The sequence below is a fragment of the Rhinopithecus roxellana genome, chromosome 12, assembly GCF_007565055.1.
Source record: "Rhinopithecus roxellana isolate Shanxi Qingling chromosome 12, ASM756505v1, whole genome shotgun sequence".
NCBI lineage: Eukaryota > Metazoa > Chordata > Mammalia > Primates > Cercopithecidae > Rhinopithecus > Rhinopithecus roxellana.
Window position 1 is genome coordinate 80,004,070 of NC_044560.1, and position 13,365 is coordinate 80,017,434.

The 13,365-nt window shown below is 46.1% G+C and overlaps 1 long non-coding RNA gene across 1 annotated transcript; it reads left to right on the forward strand.

Annotated features, from left to right (window-relative positions):
- Positions 1-1,298: 1,298 nt before the first annotated feature.
- LOC115900856 lies at positions 1,299-10,533 on the forward strand. The gene is made up of 3 exons (XR_004060508.1): positions 1,299-1,459; positions 10,033-10,136; positions 10,383-10,533. It is a non-coding gene; the product is annotated as an uncharacterized LOC115900856 (long non-coding RNA).
- Positions 10,534-13,365: the final 2,832 nt, after the last annotated feature.

A 13,365-nucleotide genomic window follows, 5' to 3' on the forward strand; every position in this document is an offset into this window, starting at 1 on the left:
TCTCCTGCCTCAGCCTCCCCAGTAGCTGGGACAACAGGCGCCCGCCACCACGCCCGGCTAATTTTTTGTATTTTTAGTAGAGATGGGGTTTCACCGTGTTAGCCACAATGTTCTGGATCTCCTAACCTCGTGATCCGTCCGTCTCGGCCTCCCAAAGTGAGGAGGCTTTCTAAGATGAACAAATTTGGGTAACACAATTCTTTCTTTTCTTTTCTTTTTTTTTGAGACGATATCTCGCTCTATCACCCAGGCTGGAGTGCAGTGGCATAATTTCGGCTCACTGCAACCTCCGCCTCCCGGATACAAGCAATTCTCCTGCCTCAGCCTCCAGAGTAGCTAGCTGGGTTTCCGGCGCATGCCACCACGCCCGGTTAATTTTTGTATTTTTTAGTAGAGACGGGGTTTCACCATGTTGGTCAGGCTCATCTCGAACTCCTGACCTCGTGATCCTCCCACCTCAGCCTCCCAAAGTGTTGGGATTACAGGGGTGAGCCACCGTGCCCCGCCCGGTAACATAATTTTTTCTACACCATTCTCAGCCTGGGCTGCCCCCCACCCCTGCCTCATTTCTAATGGCCATGCCACAGTGTGGTCAGCAGCACAGTACAGCATGGTGAGAGAGGGGCTCAGGGATGGGATGAGGTTCTTTCCTGCATTATGAAAATCATTAAAAAGTGGTTTAAAAATATCCAAATGGGCAGGGCACGGTGGCTCACGCCTGTAATCCCGGCACTTTGGGAGGCGGGCGGAACACCTGAGATCTAGAGTTCGAGAGCAGCCTGGCCAACATGGTGAAACCACATCTTTATTAAAAATACAAAAAGTACCCGGGCGTGGTGGCATGCGCCTGTAACCCCAGCTACTCGTGAGGCTGAGGCAAGAAAATCATTTGAACCTGGGAGTAGGAGGTTGCAGTGAGCCAAGATCGCACCACTGCACTTGAGCCTGGGCAATGAGAGCGAAACTCGGTCTCAAAAAAAAAAAAGAAAGAAAAAAAAGTCCAGATGTTTTTTTCTTACCCTTAAGTAGCAAATAAGATGCATTATACAAGACCCAGGTAAGGAAAAGAGTAAGTGCATTCATGTCTCAGCTTACTTCTTAATTAACTGTAATTCCCTGTGCCTGTTATCTTACCTACTTTTAGCATGTTTTCCCGTCCGTAAAATGCACTAATGCCGAGTGGGGCGAGTGGTGGTATGGGGAGAGTGCTGTTGCTTTATCCAATCAGTGGCGCTGGCGCGGGAACCGCCTAATCAGCGGCTCCTCCGGGGGGGAGGGCGTGGCTTCCAACATTCAGCGGGGCCTTTGCTTTTTGCTCTCCAGAGTTTGGGATCCGTCTCTACTGTTCCGCATTCTACACCTCGGGAGCCTCCGGTGACTCTGTCACAGCCTCTGTTAACCTGTGATCTACAGGGAGACGCACAGCAAAATGCCAGGACGTCCTGGAACATGGGAAAGGGTGAGTGTGTGGGGTTGGGCAACCCGAGAGGGGAGACCAGGCTGTGAAACCAGCAGGACCGGCCTCCCCACAGTCCGCTCCCGGGTCGCAGACCAGAGTCTCCTCTGGCGCAGCTCCGCCTCAGGCCCCTCTGGTCGCAAGATGGCGGCTGGGCCAATAGCCGGGACCCCAGGGTCCCGCCCCTTCCCTGCGGCGCAATGTCTGGAGCTCCCTTGGGAGCTCTTCAGGCAGCCCCAATTATTGCCCAGATTGTTCAGGGATGCGGGGCGGGTCATCAGGGCAGAATCCCTACCCGGTGTTTGCGTGGGAAGAACTGCGGCCGGTGGGGGCTCCCAATCTCTTTTGTTAAACATTTTGTTTGAGATGGAGTCTTGCTCTGTCGCCCAGGCTGAAGTGCCGTGCGACATCACGGCAACCTCCGCCTCTCAGGCTCAAGCGATTCTCGTGCCTCAGCCCCCAGAGAAGCTGGGATTACAGAACTGCGCCACCACTCCTGGCTAATTTTTGTATTTTTAGTAGAGAAGTGGTTTCGCCATGGCAGAAAATGGTCTGGAATTCCTGGCCTCAAGTGATCCGCCAGCCTTGGCCTTCCAAAGTACTAAGATTACGAGCATGAGGCACTGCGCCCAGCCCCTTCTCTTAAAAATTAAAGGGAGTCAATGTTAGAACGTTAACGAGTTTATTTGAGCAGTGATTGGTGAAATGGAAAGCACCCAGCCATAATATGTGGCCCACCTGAGCGGCATAAAGGAAAGGGTTTTATAAAGGGCGTGTGGGAAGGCAAACCAAATTCAAGAATTGCTTACAGTTATGTAGTCACCTTATTTGTATGATTCAGGTGGAAATTTCCTGGTTATGTAATCAGAGGTTAATTGCAGGTTTATGATCTGTTAAGCCTGAATTTTGTTTCCGCCTAAAATAGTAATTTATAAGAAATAAACTCGAGTTAGGTTTTACATTTTTACTTATGAACAAAGGGCACTAGAGCCACTTCAGTCTAATTTTCTGCTTTTTAATTATTTTAACGCCCCACAGGAGGACTGGTTTTCCTCTGACTTCCTAATATATGGCAAGCAGGACTTCTAATCCACTACCCTCTTCCCCTAGCTTAACTAAGGCTCGCAGTAAAATTATAAATTTCCACTTTCTTTCCTACATTCTCAAACGTAGGAAATGAGGACAAACAACTTCCTGTCTCCAATTTACAGCACTATCAACTATTTGTCCTTTATTGTACATTTCAAACCCAGTGTTTTGTTAATCATGTTTTTACACAGCAGTGGATAGCAGGTTTTTAAATATTTGTTTTCTGTTTGTAAACTTTTTTTTTTTGGTGACAGTTTCATTCTTGTTGCCCTTGCTGGAGTGCAATGGCATGATCTCCGCTCCCTGCAGCCTCCGCCTCCCAGGTTCAAGCGATTCTCCTGCCTCAGCTTCCCAAGTAGCTGGGATCACAGGCTCCCACCACTGTGCCCTGCTAATTTTTATAATTTTAGTAGAGATTGGGTTTTGTCTTTTTGGACAGGCTGGTCTCGAACTCCTCACTTCAGGTGATTCATCCGCCTCAGCCTCCCAAGTCTGTAAACATTTTACGTGATTAAAAAAAGTAGAAAAATAATCTTCTGGAACTCCACTGTAAAAAAAAAAAAAAAAAAAAAGTCTGCGCCTCTCCTTTTATCTTGCCTAGGCACACACACCTTACTAGTACGTCTTTGGGTTGAAGTTTTGCTTTGCAGAAATTACAGGGCCCTTTACAGCAGCCGTTTAGTCTATTCCTGGTCATGAGTTTCAGAACTGTCTGGGAGAACCCAAGATACCCACAGTGGCCATGTATCTTGGAATGTCTAATGAATATCATCCCAAGTTGTCTCTTAGAGGACAGCCTGAGGAGTAAGAATGTAGCCTCTCAGAAGAGCTGCTGGATGGCCTAGGCCTGTGGAAAATTTCCTTGTATAGTATTTGTCTAAAAAACTAACCTCTTAGAAAATTAAAATTATTTTTTCACAAAGGAATGCTTATACACTGTTGGTGGGAGTGTAAATTAGTTCAACCATTATGGAAGACATGATGGGAACTGCCTGAAGACCTAAAGACAGAAATACGATATGACCCAGTAATCCATTATTGAGTATTTACCCAAAGCAATATGAATTATTCTATCGTAAAGACACATGCATGCGTGTGCGCATTGCAGCACAATTCACAATAGCAAAGACATGCAATCAACCTAAATGCCTATCAGTGATAGACTGGATAAAGAAAATGTACATATAAAACATGGAGTACTATGCACCTATAAAAAAATGAGATTATGTCCTTTGCAGGAACATGGATGGAGCCGTAAGCCATTATTCTTAGCAAACTAACACAGGAATAGAAAACTAAATACCACATGTTCTCATTATAAGTGGGAGTTAAATCATGGGAACACATAGACCTGTAGAGGGGAACAACACATACTAGGGCCTATTGGAGGAGGGAGAGGATCAGGAAAAATAATGGGTAGTAGACTTAATACTTGGGTTATGAAATAATCTGCACAACAAACCCCCATGACACACATTTACCTATGCAAAAAATTTGCAAATGAACCCTTGAACTTAAAAGTTAAAAAAAAAAATTGTTAGCTTTTCCAGTAATTCCCTGATAGCATTTTGATTTTATGTGTATATGACGCCTATTATGTATCAGAAATTTGGATTACACAGATGAACAGGGTTCAACATACCTGCCATGTAGGAGTTTATAGCTCATTAGCATGGGTAAGTGTGTAAACAATTTATACTCTAGAATAATACTTGTACATAAAAAGACTTATAAGGTATTGAGCTGAAAGGTAATAGTGATCAATTCTGCCACTAACAGCAGTGGAAATATCAAGGAGGGCTTTATAGAAGAGGTGACATTTGAGTGGGTGTCATTGTTTAATGGAACTTTTTGTGTTAATGTTGCTGGTGCGGATATTTCATTACCTTTTTTTTTTTTTTTTTTTTTTTTTTGAGGTGGATTCTCACTGTCTCGCCCAGGCTAGAGTGCAGTGGTGCAATCTTGGCTCACTACAACCTCCACCTCCCAGGTTCAAACCATTCTCCTGCCTCAGCCTCCTGAGTAGCTGGGACTACAGGCGTGTGCCACCATGCCCAGCTAATTTTTGTGTTTTTAGTAGAGACGGGGTTTTGCTATGTTGCCCAGGCTGGTCTTGAACTCCTAACCTCAGGTTATCCACCCGCCTCAGCCTCCCAAAGTTTTGGGATTATAGGCGTAAGCCATGGCACCTGGCCTAATTTTTTGTATTTTTAGTGCATACGGGGTTTCATTATGTTTGCCAGGCTGGTCTCTAACTCATGACCTCAGGTGGTCCATTCTCCTTGGCCTCCCAAAGTGCAGGGATTACAGGTGTGAGCCACCATGGCTAGCCTCTCAACCTGATTTTTATTTTTAGTAGACACATTGGTGATGAGACAATCAGATGTTCATATTGATGAGAAAAGGCAGAAATGATTTTTCTTCTCTGGATTGAAATAAATTTTTTCCCAAAGGACAAGAAGATCCCATCCCAGTAAGGCAATGCAAGAACCTGCAAGCAAAATGTACCTGAGACTTACAGTGGGGTACAGTACAGTGTCTCCTGGGAAGGTGGTCACTGAGTAATTTGATGGGCAGGATGGGGATGAAAGAATATTTTGAGTGATATGGTCTGACTTGACAGTGGAGTCGGACATATTTGTGTCCCAATCAGCACTGCCACTTCCTGAGTTTATCACCTTGAAAGATTTTTTCACTTATTTCAATTTCAGTTTTTTTTTTTTTTTTTGAGACGGAGTCAAGCTCTGTCACCCAAGCTGGAGTGCAGTGGCACAATCTCGGCCCACCACAACCTCCGCCTCCCGGGTTCAAGTGATTCTCCTGCCTCAGCCTCCCAAGTAGCTAGGATTACAGGCACCTACCACTACGCCCAGCTAATTTTTATATTTTTAGTAGAGACGGGGTTTCACTGTGTTGGCCAGGCTGGTCTGGAACTCCTGACCCCATGATCCGCCTACCTCAGCCTCCCAAAGTGCTGGGATTACAAGTGCAAGCCACCACGCCCGGCCCAATTTCAGTTTTTTAATAACTGTAAATTACATTTCATCAGAAGGGCTTAAAAGATGTTTAAGAAGTCAAAGACTATGAAAGGTATATTTCGGAAAAATCTAGTGATATATTTTGTTAAATTTATGTTTTTTTTCTGGTTGTGTGACTTTAAATAGAACCCCAAGGGTTTGCTTTGGGAATGCTACCAGAGAAGAGAAGTAGGAAAAATCTTTTTTCCATTATGGCTATAGAAAGTGAATACATTTCCACAAGCAAATATGATAGACTAATTGGGGCATTGTGTATATTTCTCAAACCATCAGCTCCTCTTTTTTTGCAGGGTCTAGAATTTGTAACAGTGGATATCTCTGTTCTGTATTCCGTTGTCTGGATGTCCAAGTTTAATGCAAAATTTTATGACATGGAACTTGATACCTTCTGGAAATGTTCACATATGGTTGTTTATTAAATTATCTCTCTGGCCGGGCGCGGTGGCTCAAGCCTGTAATCCTAGCACTTTGGGAGGCCGAGACGGGCGGATCACGAGGTCAGGAGATCAAGACCATCCTGGCTAACATGGTGAAACCCCGTCTCTACTAAAAACTAAAAAAAAACTAGCCGGGCGAGGTGGCAGGCGCCTGTAGTCCCAGCTACTCGGGAGGCTGAGGCAGGAGAATGGCGTGAGCCCGGGAGGCGGAACTTGCAGTGAGCTGAGATCCAGCCACTGCACTCCAGCCTGGGTGACAGAGCGAGACTCCGTCTCAAAAAAAAAAAAAAAAAAAAAAAAAATTATCTCTCATGGAAATATTTAAATGACATGTTTATTGTCTGAAAAGGACAGATATTTAAGCTTTTTTTTCTTTTTTTTCCTGGAGAAAGAGTCTTGCTCTTTTGCCCAAGCTGGGGTATAGCGGCACAATCTCAGCTCACTACAACCTTCACCTCGCAAGTTCAAGCGATTCTCCTGCCTCAGCCTCCCTAGTAGCTGAGATTACAGGTGCACACCACCAGGCCCATCTAATTTTTCTATTTTTAGTAGAGACGAGTTTCACCGTGTTGGCCAGGCTGGTCTCAAACTCCTGACCTCAGCCAATCCGCCCACCTCAACCTCCTAAAGTTATGGGATTACAGGTGTGAGCCATTTTGCTTGGCCCCCTTTAACTATTTTATGTGACTCTTCTCTCTTACCGGAACGCTGCCCAAAAAGAGATTGTGACATATACTTGGACCCAGCACCAAGGTGATTTGACTCTCCTCTTCGGCCTGGGCCTTGCCCACAGAAGAGAGAGTGACTTATTGCTGAGTTTAGCATACAGGTGATATGATTCTTCTGCTGACTCCCAGAAGTCACTGTAACATATATCTGGGTCCATCGCTGAGATTGTGTGGCTCTTCTCCCTGGAACTTGTTCATAGTGAGGATTGTGACATATTGGTTGGCCAAGCACCTACATGATATGACTTGGGCCCTGCCTGCTGGAGTGATTTTGACACATTTGCTGGGCCCAGCTGAAAGGTTATATGTGACTTCACACTTCTTCCTGAGCCCTACCCATGAAGGGCACTGTGTCTTAACTCTGAGACACTTAATTAGGTGATATGACTCTTTTTTTTGAGATGGAGTCTGGCTCTGTCACCCAGTCTGGAGTGCAGTGGCACAATCTTGGCTCACTGCAACCTCTGCCTCCTGGGTTCAAGCGATTCACCTGCCTCAGCCTCATGAGTAGCTGGGATTATAGGCGTGCACTACCACAGTTGGCTACTTTTTGTATTTTTAGTAGAGATGAGGTTTCACCATGTTGGCCAGGCTGGTCTCGAATTCCTGACCTCAAGTGATCCACCTGTGCTGGGATTACAGGCGTGAGCCACCATGCCTGGCTGATGTGATACTTTTGTGTGGACTCTCTTCTTGGGATATTGTGACATATTGCTGGGCCCAACATCTAGGTGATGTGACTCTACTCTTTGGTCTCTGCCCAAAAAGGGATTGTGGCATATCAGTGGGTCAAGAACCTAGATGAGGTGACTCTCCTCTCCAGCCTGGGATCTGCACACACTGTGTACTGAGACATATCACTGGGTGTCACACCTAGGTAATGCAACTCTCCTGCATGGGCCCCGCCCGCAGAGGTATTATGAAATATCTTTCTATTAATCACCTAGGTGATGTGACACTCCTCTTCTGCCTGGGAACTGCGAAAAAAGTGTTAAATATCACTGGGCCCAGGACCTAGGTGATGTGACTCTTTGCTCATGCATGCGCTCTGCAAGCTGGGGTGTTTGTTACATATAATTGGGGCTAAACCCTAGGTCATGTGATTCTTTCATTTTCCTGAGCCATACTCAGAGCATTTTGACATATTTTTGGGCCCATAGTTTAGATGATGTGACTCTTGCATGGGCCCTCCCCATAAAGGGTAGTGTGACATATTATTGAGCCTAGTACATAGGTGATGTGACTTATAGTTCTCTATGGCTTAGGCTTTGCCCAAGCAATTGTGATGTGTTGCTGGACTCAACACCTATGTGTTATGACTGTCTTCTGCCTAAGCCCTGCATGCATTGTGTATTGTGACATATGCCTGGATTCAGCACTTAGGTGATAGGGTATTTTTATTTTTATTTTTAAATCCTGAACGGAGTATTGCTCTGTCGCCCAGGCTGGAGTGCAGTGGCACTCGACTCACTTGGCTCACTGCAAGCTCTGCCTCCCGAGTTCACGCCATTCTCCTGCCTCAGCCTCTCCGGTAGCTGGGACTACAGGTTCCCACCACCACGCCTGGCTAATTTGATACATACATACATACATATATATATATATATATTTTAAAGACAGAGTCTCACTCTGTCACCCAGGCTGGAGTGCAGTGGCGCGATCTCAGCTCACTGCAACCTCTGCCTCCTGGGTTCAAGCGATTCTCCTGCCTCAGCCTCCTGAGAAGCTAGGATTACAGGCACACACCACCATGCCCAGCTAATTTTTGTATTTTTAGTGGAGACAGAGTTTCACCATGTTGACCAGGTGTCGATCTCCTGACCTCATGATCTGCCCGCCTCAGTCTCCCAGTGTGCTGGGATTACAGGCATGAGCCACTGCAGCCGGCCTGGAGATTTTTACTGTTGTGTGAACACACATCAAACAGCATACATCATCATTTTCTCACATAAACACAGCCTACTTTTGAAGTTCTGACTCTCACACATAGAGGAAGTCAGAGGTGGAAAAATTGACTCTCACGTGTGGATCCAGTTCGTAGGTGAGTTGATGATACTCAGAGCAAGATTCAGCACACCTATGAGGCTGTGACTTCACTAATTAAAGTCCACAGGAGGAGTATAGGCTGTCAGGTACAAATTTAGTCCATAGTTGAAATTGTAACTCCTGTTCTTAGAAACAATATATAGGAAGGGTTAACTTTCTATTCCTAAAACCAGAACATGTATGGGATTGTTAATTTCATCCCTGCACCTTCCTGCAGGTTTAATTGTAACGTTTTTCTCTGCCCAGCACCTGAGTGATCTGCCTCTTGCCTAAGACCAGGCCACAGATGGAATAGTGACATATATCTGAACCCAGAACTGAAGGGATGTGACTCTATTTTTCTGTATTGGTGTTGCACTGTAACATATTCATGGGCCCAACACCAAGGTGATAAGTGTGTCCAGCCTGGACCCTGCCCACAGGGGCATTGTAACATATCACTTGGCTCCTCAGATGTTTGATGTTATCCCCTCCCATCTCCTACCCTGTGTTTGCCTATAAGAGACATTGTCACAAGTTTCTGGGCCCAGCACCTACGTGATATCTTCCTGGGACCTGTCCATATGGGGATTGTGATATATTGCATGGCCCAGCACTTACTTGATGTGACTCTCCTCTCATACCTAGGCCCTGTTCACAGGTGTGATTGTGACACATAGCTTGGCCTAGCCCCTAGGTTATGTTACTCTCCTCTTATCCTTCAGTTATTCTCACAAGGGGCATTGTGACATATTGCTGGACTGGGAACCCAGGCGATTTGACTCTCCTCTACTGCCTGAAATATACCCCAAAAGAGAGTTTGATATATTGCTTGACCAGGATCCTAGGTGATGTTACTCTTTTCTCCTGCCTAAACCCTGCATACATTTATGTATGTTGACACATCGTTGGGGCCAACACCGAGGTGATGTAACTCTCCTGCATGGGCTTTGCCTACAGGGGTATGATGATGTATCTTTTCATTCATCACCCAGGTGGTGTGACTCTCCACTTATGCCTGGGTCTTGATGAAAGAGGAATTGTGACATATCCCTGGACTTAGCACTTAGGTGATATAACTCACCTTTATTGCCAGGGCATAGAATATTATGAGAATTGTGACAAATCTCTTGGCCTGACAGCTAGGGGATGAGAGGCTCCTGCCTGGGTCCTGCCCACAGGATGCTTTGTGGCCTGTCTTCTGGTTTTATTACCTAGAAAGATGTGACTCTCCTCTTCTGCCTGCATTCTTCCCACAGAGAAGATTGTGACATCACTGGACCCAGCAATTAGAAGATGTTTCTCTCCTGCCTGAGCCTTGCCCACAGGAACCGTGTGACATATCCTTGGGCTCAGCACCCAGGTGATGGAACTCTGCCACCTGTGCCCTGTCTACTTAGGCTATTGCAAAGTATAGCTGGTTTCAATACCCACGTGATGTAACTCTCCTGCCAGGCCACTGCCTTCCAGGGATATTGTGACATATCTTTGTGCCAATCACCCAGGTGACGTGAATCTTTTCACCTGTCTGGTCCTTGTTCACTGGGGGATAATGATGCATATTGCTGGTTACAGCACGCAGCTGATGTGACTTTTCTCTTCTTCCTAGATTCTACCCGCAAAAAACCTGACATATCACTAGGCCCATCAGCAAAGTTATTTTGCCTGGCCCTGCCCTTAAAAGACATTGTGACATATTGCAGTGCCCAGAACCAATGTAATTTTTTTTTTTTTTGAGACGGAGTCTCGCTCTGCCGCCCAGGCTGGAGTGCAGTGGCCGGATCTCAGCTCACTGCAAGCTCCGCCTCCCGGGTTTACGCCATTCTCCTGCCTCAGCCTCCTGAGTAGCTAGGACTACAGGCGCCCGCCACATCGCCCGGCTAGTTTTTTGTATTTTTTAGTAGAGACGGGGTTTCACCGTGTTAGCCAGGATGGTCTCGATCTCCTGACCTCGTGATCCACCCGTCTCGGCCTCCCAAAGTGCTGGGATTACAGGCTTGAGCCACCGCGCCCGGCCTTTTTTTTTTTTTTGAGATAGAGTCTTGCTCAGTTGCCCAGGCTGGAGTGTGGTGGTGCAATCTCAGCTCACTGCAAGCTCCACCTCCCGGGTTCACGCCATTCTTCTGCCTCAGCCTCCCGAGTAGCTGGGACTACAGGCGCCCGCCACTACGCCCGGCTCATTTTTTTGTATTTTTAGTAGAAACCATGTTAGCCAGGATGGTCTCGATCTCCTGACCTCGTGATCCACCCGTCTCGGCCTCCCAAAGTGCTGGGATTACAGGTATGAGCCACCATGCCCAGCCCTACCAATGTAATTTATCTCTTGCCTAAACCCTGCCTACTGGGGGAATTGTGATAGGTCTCTTGGCCAATGAACTATATGATGTGACTCTCCTTTGTGGTTTTTTTTTTGTTTTTTTGTTTTTAACACAGTTTCGCTCTTGTTTCCCAGGCTGGAATGCAATGGCACAATCTCGGCTCACTGCAACCTCTGCTTCCCAGTTTCAAGCGATTCTCCTGCCTCAGCCTCCCAAATAGCTGGGATTACAGGCATGCACCACCACACCTGGCTAATTTTTTGTATTTTTAGTAGAGACAGGGTTTCTCCATGTTGGTCAGGCTGGTCTCGAACTCCTGACCTCAGGTGATCTGCCCACTTCAGCCCCTCAAGGTACTGGGATTACAGCTGTGAGCCACTGTGCCTGGTGATCCTCCTTTTTTACCTGGGCTTTGCCAATAGTAGAGATTGTGACCTATCTCTGGGCCCAGCACCTAGATGTTATGACTTTCCTCTCCTGCCTGGTCCATGCCCACAGAAAAGAGAGTGACTTATCACTAGGCTCGACACACAAGTGATTAGATTCTTCTGCGTGAACCCAGCCCACGTGGCTTATTGTGACATCTCTAGGCCCATCACCTAGATGATGTGACTCGTCTTCCTGGGAACTGTCCATAGTGAGGATTGTGATACATCACTTGGCCCAGCACTTATGTGGTAAGACTGTCTTCTTTTGCCTGGGCCTATCAATTTGGGCAACTGTGTCATATAGCTTTACTCAGCCCCTAGGTTATGCGACTCTCTTGTTTTTCCTGAGTCCTACCCACAGAGGTCATTGCAACATATCTCTGAGCCCCTAATGTAGGTAATTTGGCTGACTCTCCTGCCTGGGCTTTCTGCTCGGTGATTTTTGTGACACATTTTTTGACTCAGCACCTAGGTAATGTGACTCTTCTCCACTGCTTGGACTCTGTCACAGAAGGTATTGTGATGTATCACTGGGCCTAACACCTAGGTGAAGATACTGTCTTCTCCTGCCTGGACACTGCATAAACTGTATATTTTGATATGTTGCTGGGGTTAACACATGGGTGATTCAGCTCTCTCACATGGATCATGAGCATGGGGTTATTAGGACATTTATTTTTGTTAATCACCTAAGTGATATGACTCCTCTCCTCCCTGAACCCTGTCGAAAGGAAAGATTGTGACATATCACTGAAACCAGAACTTAGGTGATGCGACTTTTCTGTTTAGCAACTGTGTATTTTGGGTATTGTGACATTTCACATGGCCAAACACCTAGAAGAATGGGAGACTTCGGCCTCAGTCCTGTCCACAGGGTTTCTTGTGATGTATATCTGCATCCATTACATAAAAGATGTGATGCCTTTTCTATCTGCACCCTGCCCACAGGAAAGATTGTGACATACTTCAATCCCCAGCCACCAAGTGATGTGTCTCTCCTGCATGTGCATAACTTTCAGGAGAAAATTTAACACATCACTGGTTGAGAACCCAGATGATGTGACTCGCCTGCCTTGTCACAGTCCTCAGGGAAAAGAAAAATTAGATATCAGTGGTCCAGCATCCAGGTGATGTCACTGTCCTGGGTGATTTCTGCCAAAAAGTTCATTGGTAACATATATCTTGGCCCAGCTCACAGGTTTGATAACTAATACCTCGTACCAGTCAATAGAAGACATACTGTCTCCCACAGCTAGGCTTGCAAAAAGGAGTAAAATCCCAGGTCTCCTCTCTGTTTGAAGGTTATAGAGAATTACCACTCTCTCGTATATTGTATAAAGCACTCACACATGGAAAAGCCCGCTGATGAGGTCATAATTCTCATGCACAGATGCAGGCCACAGTTAAAACTGTGAACATCATTTGTGAACATGTGGCCACAGTTGAGATGGTGACTCATTTCTAAGCCCAGCTCAGAGGTGGGTGAGGATGTTCCTCTCTGGACCCAGCCAATTGGAGAGATGTTGACCACATTAGATCATGGGTACAGAGCAGCACAACGTTCTCAGAGCAGGTTGCAACTCTCATGCACACCATATACAGTCCTCAAGAGTGTGCCCTTACAGGGCCAAGCACACAGGTGAGATTGTGAAACTTATATTCACACCCAGTCAGTAGCAAAGATTGTCATCCACTTAAATACAGCCTACCTTTGAGGTTCTGAACCTCACTTTTGGAGGTAGTTGAATGTTGGAAAATTGACTCTCATTTGTGGATTTTGTCCACAGTTGGGTTAGTGACTTTTTTTTTTTTCTTTGAGATGGAGTCTCACTCTGTCACCCAGGCT